This window comes from Myodes glareolus, chromosome 1, assembly GCF_982192425.1.
Source record: "Myodes glareolus chromosome 1, mMyoGla1.1, whole genome shotgun sequence".
Classification (NCBI taxonomy): Eukaryota; Metazoa; Chordata; class Mammalia; order Rodentia; family Cricetidae; genus Myodes; species Myodes glareolus.
In genome coordinates, this window is record NC_142026.1 from 134778570 (window position 1) to 134790332 (window position 11763).

General features: G+C 44.1%; 1 pseudogene; it reads right to left on the minus strand.

The window, feature by feature from the left end:
- Window positions 1-7812: 7812 nt before the first annotated feature.
- On the minus strand, window positions 7813-10813 carry LOC148123580 (small ribosomal subunit protein eS25 pseudogene; annotated as a pseudogene).
- Window positions 10814-11763: the final 950 nt, after the last annotated feature.

Sequence of the window (11763 nt, forward strand, 5' to 3'; positions counted from 1 at the left end):
GGGAAGACAGAACTGAATGCTGGGAGAAAGAGAGGCAGAGTGGGAGAGATGCCATGAATCCACTACCAGAGTAAAACATGCTGAATCTTTGCTAGTAAGCCACTGCCATGTACAGACTAATAGAAATGGGTTAAATTAAAATGTAAGAGTTAGTTAATAAGAAGCTAGAGCTAGTGAGCCAAGCAGTGATTTATATAATACAGTTTCTGTGTGATTATTTAGGTTCTGGGCAGCCGGGATGAACAAGCAGGCCCTCCTCCTCCTCCAAATAGTAATTGGTCAATGTCTGTACTCATGGGAAGGAAGATTCCACATTTCCTATAGAAAATGTAGTTTCATAATGCTATCCCTAAAGGGCAGAAATTTTAATCAATCACTTATTACTTTAACTGGCACAAGACATTGTTTTCTCAAATCTTTCTCCTGAGAAAATTGAGTTTCCTGTTGTCTATTTATTCTACTTTGTAGTGGTTTGAAAGAAAATGGTCCCCATAGACTAATATTTTAAGGATTAAGGTGTTTGACCTTGTTGGAGAAACTGTGCTACTGTGAATTGACTTTTGAGATTTAAAGAGCCAACATTATTTCCAGCTAGTGCTTGCTCTACCTCTCTTTTTTTCCCCAAAGTTTATTAAATTATAAAAGTTTCCATTTCTGCCCCCCTCCCAACACCCTCCCACTTGAGTACTGCATTTATGCTATCATAAAATTTTGTTTCTCTGTGCTCTGTAGTCTCATAAACTTCAGGATTTCAACTTGGGACCTAAAGTGCAGCCCACTCTATGATTGTGACATTTAGACTCATATCATCCTGGGATTAGGAATAAAGTGTGGACTAACATATTATTTTTTCCATTACTAATTAGAAAGTTAATTGCATGGCACTTTATGTAGGTGAATTTGACACTATTCAGAAATATTTTAAATATGATTATCAAATGATTCAATAGTTGTCCACTTAAAATATACTCTACAGAAATTACAGCATTAGGGCTAAAAAAATGATTAAGAGATGGCTAGATAGATCTAAGAGATAGCTAAGTGTTATTTATTAGACCAAATAACCTGAGAAACTAAAATGCCCACTAAGAGAATTGATCCAAATTTTTGCTATAATTGCTTTGAAATAAAATGCTACCACAAATATGATGTAAGTATATTAATATAATAATGTAGAAAGGTGCTTAATGTATATTAAGTGAAAATGTAAAATACAATGCATACTGTGTCACTTCATTTTCTGAAAAACTGCATGTGATTATTTTTTTATAAAGAGGTAAATTTTGTGGATGTAAGAAGTGTCTTAAAGATACATTATCCATTAACTGAGAATGTTTTTGGAAAAGTTTTAACATTTTTTGTCATAAATAAATTGGTTTTATAAGCAAGAAAAAAAAGAAAATGTAGTTTCAGTAACAATTGTCCATAAGATAATTTTTATAACTGAATCTGCATTTTGGAGACTCACCAACCCTGGTCTTGTTATTACCCTTTGGTGTCTGTAGTAGATCAAAGGAAATGTCTCCCCAGAGGGTATGAGTGTGATCTTATTGAGGAAAGTGATAAAGAGATTATCCTGGATGCTCTGGATAGAATCAACACAGATTTTCTAAAAATCTGTAATTAAGTTACCCTCTAAGAATGTCTGTAAGAGATTGTATTGATTAGATTAATTGAGGTGGAAAGACCTACTGTAATTGTATGTGACACCAGTCTATGCACTGGGATCCTAAGTTGAATTAAAAAAAAAGTTGAGTTGAGCAAAAGCATCCATAACTCTCTGCTTCCTGACCATGAATGCAATGGGATAAGCTGTTCTATGGTCCTGCTGCTGTGATCTTTGTTTCCTGACCATGGATGCAACAAGATGAGCTACTCTATAATCCTGCCACTGTGATCTCTGCTTCCTGACCATAGATGAAACGGGATGAACTGTGCTAAGGTCCTGCCACTGTGATTCCCACTGTGACGGACTATAACCTCAAACTGTACAATAAAGGACACCTTCCTTCTTAAGGTGGCTTCATGTCAGGTATTTTGTCAAGGTATCAGGACAAAAGAAAATCTAATACAAGCCCTAAAACCAATCATTTGTTCTCATAGGAAGAGACAAGTGCTGGGGTATAGCTGGGGGGCGGAACACCTGCCTGACCTGCGTAGAAGAGAGAGGCAGAGAAGAGGGCGAGGAGCAGGAAAAGAGGCACAGAGAAGAAAAGCAAGAATGGAGAAGCGAAGGAAGAGATATAAGAAAGAAAGAGAGGGGCAGAAGAGAGACGTGGAAGAAGGAAGTAAAGTCACAGAGGAGCACACGTGAGAGGCTGGACAAACCGGAGTGACGCTGCTCCAAGTCACAGGCACCCAGGCTTCGTGAAGTGAGCAAGGACTCTATCCCAGCACCTCAAATACACAGTGTTCCTAAGGACACACTGATTTGGGGCAGACCGAGAGAGAATGTATTTCCTGTCTGTGGCCATATCAGTCCAGGTTCGGCCTCCGTGGCCACGCCTGCTTTCACGCTGTTTCTGTCTCCCAGGGTCTCTCTCTCTCTAAGAAAATTATTAGTGTATATTAACTGTACAAATTAACGGGTTTTATTATGGCATTTTCATGCATGTATATAATACACTCTGGTCATACTCTCGCTTGCTGCTGCCTTCTTTAATCCCCCTCTGTCCATTTCTGTCCCCAAATGAACCCCTTCCGATTTTCCTTCTATTTAAGTCTAAATGTCACCTCTTTCATAATGATGCTTACTGATGGCTTTTATTGTTCATTCAGGTGACCAAAAATAATCTCATCTCAAGACCCTCCTCTCTATTACACCTACACAGACCTTTCCTTCCCCCCATAAGATCACACTTAGAAGTTATAGAGCTGGCTTTGGGGACCCGCTATGAGCCCGCTACAACTTCCAGACCTAATTGGCTTTACTATAATAAAGATCTCACATATGGGTGACCTGTCTCCCACCTTACGAGGTGCCGCATGAACATGTGGACACCAAGGCCACATCAGTAAGAGGGATGGGAGCCCAGGGTCTCTGTTCCATAGCTTGAAATCGGCTCTCATCCATTCTGTTCCAGTCTATCAGCCAGCACTAGCCATAAGGGCACAACTGCAAGGAACTAACAGATATAAATGCTGTAGGACCCAGCCACGACAAGCTCAGTAGAGGCCTGAGTCTCAATCATTTACCCTGAGGCAATACCTGGTTCCAGAAAGCCACAAACTGAGACCACCCAGGAACAGACCATCCAAAGGAAATTCTTAACGTTCCAACCATTGTAGATAGGATCACCTAATGTCAGCCAATCAGGGGTCCTGAACCTTAGAAATCTCTCACCCCTACCTTTATTATTATAAAAACCCAACTCCTACTGAGACCGGCCCTCCAATCACTCCAATACAGTGGACACATGAAGAGACTGAGTTTGCAAACTTGTATAAGAATAAAGGCTCTTTGTTTTTATGTACAGGACTCAGTCTTCTAGTTGGTTTTGGGGAACTCCCGTGATGTGAATGTAACAAATGCCACCTGATGTTTGCGGAAGGCCAAGCAAGGATCCGGGGTCCACCGTGAGGGGCAACAATGACTTTTCTTGTTTAGTATCTTCTCAGTGCAGACTGCCCCTTCTCCATAGAGCTACCTCTCCTACACCAGTTGGTTCCAGTTTCAAAGGTGACAGCATTATCCAGTCTGCCCAAAGTCAGGTATCAAAGTTTTCCTTTGGATGCTAAGAAAATAAAAGGCATCTACTTCTCCTTTTACCAAGTGTGTGGCAAGCAGTCCTATCCCGTACTGATGCCCTGTTTCAGGTTAGGAGCACAGTCCACCCATTCTTCCCTCACTTCAGGCTTCAGCTGCAGTTCAGGGGTGGCCTGCTCCAGCCACATACTTCCCACCTACTACTAAAAATTCAGAGGTTTGGGAGCCAGACGGGGAGCTCAGTGCTTAAGAGTGCTTGCTGCTGTTACTGAAGACGAGGGCTCAGTTCCCAGAACCCTCATGGTGACTCCCAACCATTCCTAATTCCAGTTCTAGAAAATAATAGAAAAAAATTAAAAAATTAGAAAATCAGGGCTGAAGAAAGAGACATGTGAAGTGATGTCTGACCTAGGTGAATACTAGGCATCCATGTGGTGCACATACATACATGCAGAAAAACACTCATACACAAAAAAATAAAATAAATTTAGAAAAAAATTGACTTAGAGATTTCTGTGACCTACCAGAATTCTAAAACCTCACAGAATTCAGGAAAACTATATGTGAGAAAGCAGTTTTAATACAACTGAAAGGAATAAATCCAGACCAAAGTGGGGAACCTGTGGGGTTACGTCTAGGAGTAACACAATCCAACACAATCCATAGCCTCAGGATGGCTCAGCCTCCGGCCACATTGGCCTCTAAGTACCAGAGTGTGTGGGATTGCATTACGTAAGTGGGTTTATGGGAGCCACTGGGCACTCAGCTCCCAGGAGGTCCCGCTGGTATCACAGCCCACACTTCTCTCACAGGTGGCCTTTGCTCCCCAGCATGGCTGGATTGCTCATTCTTAGGCAATCTAAAGGCCAAGCATGAGTCACCTCTTTGCTATAAACTCAAGTGTGGTCTAGCTGGCAACATGGATAACAAAGACACTCCTATCTCCTGCTCAGGAAATTCCGGGGGCTTAGAAGCTTACTCCGGAGAACCAGGGACAAAGGCCAGCCAAGTTCATTAGACAGAAGCTGGGATGATGAAGCCTGTGCACCTGCCCCCACATCACCTACCACACAGAGGAACCCACCTGTAACAGGAGGGTGAAGCCAACAAAGAGAGATTGTGATGCAGGAAGCCACTGGGGACAAGAGCAAGCCCTGGCAACACAAGATCCTTTGTAGCCCTGCCTTTCCCACTTACAACTTCCGTAAATCCCAACAGTGGCCTCAGCCACTAAGAATTGAATCCCCATCACTGCAAATGCAAAGAAGTTGGTAACCAAGAGATGCAAAAGAGAAATTAGTTACCAGGCAATAATCTAAGAAACATAACAAATGAGGAAGATAAAGCTCTTACTCCAGAGGAAGTTAATAGCTGACTCACCTGTGTATCCTGCTGGGATAACAGGAAACTGTTTCCAGGAAAGACAGCTAAGGGAGGCTAGACTGGCAGTGGATCTCAGCCTGTGGGTCGCGACTGCTTGTGGGGGGGTGGGGGGTCTAACGATCCTTTCACAGAGGTAGCCTAAGACCATCGGGAAACACAGATATTTACATTACGATTCATAACAGTAGCAAAATTACAGTTATGAAGTAGCAACAAAAGTAGTTTTTTGGTTGGGGGTCACCACAGCATGAGGGACTGTATTAAAGGGTCGCAGCGTTAGAAAAGGTGAGAACTGCTGGGCTAGACAGATGATTTGGTGGCTAAGAGAACTCTGCACGATCATAAGGACTGGACTTGGGAAGCCAGGACCCACATTACAAGCCAGACATCCTATGTACAGCTGCAACCCCTGCTCTGAGATGCAGGGGTGGGGACACAGGAGGATCATGGAAGTTCACTGGCTTCCGCAAGCCGCACATTCAGGGAGAGACCCTGCCTCATAGGAATAGGTGGAGAGTGATACAGGAGGAAACCAACGCCTTCTACAGGCCTCGCTCATGGTCATACCTGCATATACACTCAAGAGACACACACACAGACATACAAATGAATGAGTGAAACCCTTTTTAAAAGAAAGCTAAGTTCCCCCCCATCAAGATCTTGACACACCTACACACACACCTGCGCATGGTCATATGATCCGTCTTCAGTCTCTTCAATTGAACTCCAGGAGCTCAGCCCAGTGCTTGGCTGTGGTCACTGCTTCTGCTTCCATCAGTTACTGGATGTGGGTTCTATGACAGCAATTAGGGTCCTCACTAATCTGATTAAAGGGGAAGGCCCTTTCAGACACTCTCTCCCCTCTCCCTATTGCTAGGAGTCTTAGCTTGGGTCCTGAGAATTTCTCTAACACCAGGTTTTTCCCTAATCCCATAATGGCTCTCTTTCATTGCTCTCCCCCTCCATCCCTACCCCTTCTTGTTCTCTCAAGTTCCCATCCCCTAAGCCTTCCCTTCTACCCCATCCCAGTTTACCCAGGAGATCTTAACTGCTTTCCTTCCTGGGACCCTCCCTGTGTGTCCCTTAGGGTCTCCTTTTCACCTACCTTCTCTGGGATTGTGGATTGTAGGCTGGTTATTCTTTGCTTTACATCTAATATTCACTTATGAGTGAATACATACCGTGTTTGTCTTTCTGGGTCTGGATTACCTCACTCAGGACGTTTTTGTTTTGTTTTGTTTTTCTTGTTCTGTCCATTTGCCTGAAAATTTCAAGATGTCATTTTTTTTTAACCACTGAGTAGTACTCCATTGTGTAAATGTGCCACATTTTCTTTATCTATTTTTTGGATGAGGGGCATCTAGGTTGTTTCCAGGTTCTGGCTATTACAAATAATGCTGCTATGACCCGAGCTAGTGGGAGCACACAGACTACAGACTGACAATTGAGGAACCTACATGAGTCCAAACTAGACCCTCTGAGTGTGGGTGACAGTTATGTGGCTTGATCTGTTGGGGGTGGGCCCTGGCAGTGGCACCAGGACATCCCAGGTGCATGAACTGGCTTTTTGGAGCACATTCCCTACAGTAGGATACTTTGCTCAGCCTTGATAAAGGGGATGGGGAGGTTGGGCTTGGTCCTGCCTCAAGTTGGTATGCCAGACTTTGTTGACTCCCGCTCTGAGCTCTGAGGAGTGGAGGGGTAGATGGGGAAGAGGCAGGGGAAGGGGAGGAAGGGGGAACTGGGGTTGGGATGCAAAATGAAAAGTAAGTTTTTTTAATAAAAAAAAGGAAAGTTAAGAACAAGAAGAAGTACAAGACAAGAAATAGGCTTTCTCTCTGCTTCAAGCAGTTTTCATTATTTTCAAAGGAGGCATAAAACTATGAGCTGAGTCACCAAACTCCAACAATGCATACTGATTTTTTCAAACAAAACCAGCACTGTCCTATTCTTTTTTGTTTTTGTTTTTCTTTCTTTTCTTTTTTTTGGGGGGGTGGGGGGGAGTTCAAGACAGGGCTTTTCTGTAGCTTTGGAGCCTGTCCTGGAACTAGTTCTCATAGACCAGGATGGTCTCAAACTCGAACTCACCAGATCCACCCGCCTCTGCCTCCTGAGTGCTGGGATCAAAGGCATGCACCACCACCGCCCGGCAGCCCTGTCCTATTCTAAATATTAATTATGTCCCCTGAAGCAAGTGGGAAGGTGTGCTTCACTGAGCAGAAAGTGGAAGGCAGTGGTGTCTGATCTCACAGGGGCATTTCCACCTCTCAAACGCTGGGAGCACTGCTTTCCACAGCAGATGTGTGACTGACCATCAGGGCCACTGGGATTCAGGTCCTAAGTCAACACTGGGGACTACAGTCTCCCTGACCTGCAGAGACTGAATATCACCATCCACTGACTCCTGGAGCAGGAACAATTGCTCCAAGAGCCCGTTTCAGAACGTCATCAGAGTCCTCAATCCAGATAGCTGATCTGAACAGAGGTGGCCTAGACCACAGCGGGCAGACCTCATGGCCCAAAATTTGTCAACATGTAGAAATTCCTTTCCATAGATTCTCCCAATTCACACTACCCAGGTATACTCATTCGAATCCCAGATACCCCTCATTTAATCTAAATTCTTCAGTTCGCATTTCAAAATATTCGGGAGTTAGAGGGAGTTAAGTAGCCACAACTGTAAATTAATCATTTTTATTACACTTCTTTATTTGGTTACCAGGGGCTGGGAAAGGACGCATGGGTTTGAAGGCAGTGATATCATCATCTATGAGGCTATAACAATGGACAGAGGTCATGAAACCTTCCTGCGACCCATAGGCTGTAGGGCACCAGCAGTGAGCCCTAAATGGGGGAATGATCATGTGCTATTGTAAGTTCATTGATTGCTCAATGCTTGTCTCTCCCTGATGTAGGAAGGTGATAGATGGGGAGAATGCATGAAAGCTGCAAGCTGGGAGGGAACGAAGAAGCTACGTTTTTTTCAATTTTGCTGAATCTAGACATGTGGTTTTTGTCTTTGTTTTAAGTTATCTATTTGATTGGTTTATTTTTAAGGATGAGGTTGGTTGATGTTAGGGGACACTCTCCTTTATCTTTAAGAGGGGCTCCCTCCTTCCCTCAGTCTTCCATTCCCGTGTCGGGTCTCAAACCTTGCACCCATATTTCTCACTCTTTCCCACCGCTTCCCTACACTTGCTGACTTCGCCGAGTCAAGTTCCGTCTTCATTTCAGCTTCCAGGGTAATCACCCCAGTGACCTTCCCTCCTCCAGCTCATCTATTGGATTAGACTTACTTAACAAACTATGACTTTTAGTTCAAAATGTTCTGTTTGGATCTTTAGTTCTTCAATTTCTCTGTCTGTCTCTGTCTCTCTGTGGTGAGTGTGCGTGCGTGTGTGTGTGTGTGTGTGTGTGTGTGTGTGTGTGTGTGTGTGTGAATATAGGCCCACAAATGCCACAGTGTAAAGGTCACGTATGTGGAGATCAGAGGACAAACTCTTTGTCGGTCCTTGCCTTCTATGTTGTTTGAGACAGAATCTCTTTGTTATCCTTCTGCGGTCCACACCAGACTGGCTGTCCTTGTGCATCTAGAATTCTCCTGATTCTGCCTCCTGTCTTCTGATGTGAGCGCTGAAATCACAGATGATTGCGTTTGGGTCTGGGGACCTGAACTCAGGTTCCCACACCTCCAAGACAAGTGATTTGACCCACTGGGCTGTCTCCACAGCCCTTTTTGATTTCTTTTTCTTTTCTTTCTTTTTTTTTTGATTTAATCAAGTTTTATTTTTCCAAATGTACAGCTGATTGAACCTGTTCATGCATCTTCACCAGCAGCTGGGGCATCTCCACCCTTTGTGTTTCTGGTGTAAATTACTTGGGCTCTGTGCTGTAAAACCAGCTTGATAAGCCCTTTACTAAGGAGCTCCTGAAGGGCTGCCCTGGCCAGGAAACCGTGAATCTTCAGTCTCTGAGACCACAGCTGGAGTAATAAGTTTATAGTTGGGAACTTCCTTACAGAGTTTGTCGTATGTAGCCTTGCCAAACAGAACTAGATTGTTGAGCTTGTCCTGAACTTTGCCTTTGGACCATTTCTTCTTTTTGGCCTTGCCACCAGATTTATTTACTGGGTCTTTGTCTTTTATTGGCCGACTTTCCGGCATCTTTCTTCTTCTTGTCATCCTTGGGCGGCATGATGAAGCTCGGAGAGTGGCCCTTTTTGATTTCTTGAAATAGGGTTTTGTTATGTAGCTCAGGCTGGCCCTTGCTCACTGTGCTGCTCTTCTGGTTTGCTTTCTGTTTCTGCGACAAACACCACAGTCAAAAGCAACTTAGTGGGGTGTACTGGTCACGGATCTCTAGAGGAACAAAACTGACTGCATAGAGAGAGGAGGAGGTGATTTATTAGAATGACTGACAGGCTATGGAACGACTAACCCAAAAGTGTTGCCTACCAATGTAAAGTCCAAGAATCCAGTGGTTTCAGTCCCTGAGGCTGGATATCTCAGGTGGTCTGCAGTAGCTAGGGAATCCCAAAGAAGTACGCTCTAATGCCCGTGAAGGAATGAATTGCCAGCAAGAGCAAGGGCAAGCAGGCAAAGAGACAAGCTTCCAGCTTTTATGTCCTTTATACATAGGCTGCCACCAGATGTGGCGCACATTTCAGGTGGATCTTCCCACTTCAAAAGACCTGGATTTAAGATGAATCTTCCCACTTCAAATGACTTAATTAAGAGAAATCCTTCACAGGTGTGCCCAGCTACTTGAGGTTTGGCTCATTCCAGACGTTGCCATCCAAGGGAGGAAAGAGTTTCTTTGGCTTGGAATTTCAGGTTACGGCACATCAGTGAGGGAAGTCGGAGCAGCAACTGTGGCAGGAACGGAAGCAGGAGACGTGGAGACGTGCTGCTGATGGGAGGGTTCTCTGGTTCCTGCTCAGCTGACTTTCTTCCACAGTCCATACCCACCTGCCTGCGAATGGCTGCCTGCAGTGGGCTGGGACTGGGTCTCCGACATCAATCTTTAATCAAGACAGTATCTTACAGACAGGGCCACGGACCAATCTGACCTGGACGTTCCCTTAATTGAATTCCCAAAAATGATTCCAAACTGGGTCAAATTGAGTCAAAACTAATTAGGACCATGGTCCAGATGGGCCCCTAATTCTTGGCAATTCTCCTGCCTCAGTCACCTGAGTTCTAGAATTACAGGCATGAAGCATTACCTGTGCAAAGCCTGTCTGTGTTAACTTTCTCCACAGTGCTCTGATTTCTTGCATGAACTGGCCTGTGTCTCCTACAACAGCTCAGCTTGCCCTGCCTCCTTTCCCCTCTCAGAACCTACTCACCTGAAAGCCCGTTGTCTTGTCTTTGTGACTTCTTATTACGGTATGCCCTAAAGGCCAATATCCCAACCACAGAGAAGGCAGACCTTGCAGGTACAGGGGATCCTTTCTCTTCAGAAGCTTCTAGACCAACCCTCCAGCCTCAGAGTCAGCAAAGATTCCCTGAGGCATTCGTTCCCTCACCTCTGCTGGCCCTGCCTTCCCTGTGCTCCCTCAAAGCCAGAAGAGAGACTGGAGACAGGAGATGAAGGAGCCATGCTCACTCGGAGGATCCAGGGCTATAGTCCTGCCTAAGCTCCAAGCTAAATCATGGTGTAAACAAGACATCAGCCAGATAGAATCCCAAGCATCCTGGCAGTACACATTGTTCTCTCTTGCAGCTGATCGAAGGATTGAGAAAACTCGAACCACTGAAACCTGGAAGAACCAAGAAAGGAAAGTGGTCAGACACACCGGAAAGAAGTATGGAGACACAGATGATCTTAACAGCAACTCCAAGATCCAACTGCTTTGGTTAGAAGTCAAGTTGGAGCAATACCCAGCCTGTCCTCTGACTCACAAACTCACCATGCTTACAAAGCCCTAAGATCCCCTATTCCCAAATAAATTACTCAGACCACAAAAATTAATATATATAGTTACTTGAAGCTGGGCTTTTAACAAAACATGTGGTATTTTTTTTTAAGTTTCCTCATTATTAATTTCAGGGTAAATCTTGTATCCAATAAGTTATCTAATGAGGGAACTGGAGAAATGCTCGGTGGTTAAGAGCAATGACTACACAGCAGAGGATCTGCTTCAGGTCCCAGCACCCACATGGCTACATGAATCCATCAATCCAGTTCCAGGGAAATCCAGTGCCCTCTTCTGATTCCCATGGGCACCACATTCACATGGTACACATACATACATGCAAACAAAACACTCATACACATAAATCAAAATAAGTAAACCCTTTTTTAAGTAATGTAATGAAAATTCTAAACCATCAATGTTTTCAATAAGTATGGCATTATTTATGGGGGTTATTAAAAGGTTTAATAATGTCCAACTGGCCCTGGCACATTACTTCACTATTTTACAAAAATAAATAAACAGATGAATGAAAACTATGCCAAATACAGCAGCAGTCAAAGTGGCCAACTTCCCCAGTAAAGGACAGTGGACCGCACCTAGTCACAGAGTGCCAGCCCAGAGTCCTGGCCTTTGTCACCGCCAGCAAATCAACTGCCTTTTTTTTCAACCCAAGATGCAACAAGGATACACTTCAATGTTCCTGCATGGCAAATAAGTCAATAGGTCTATATTCACATTTCTGAACTCAAAGATC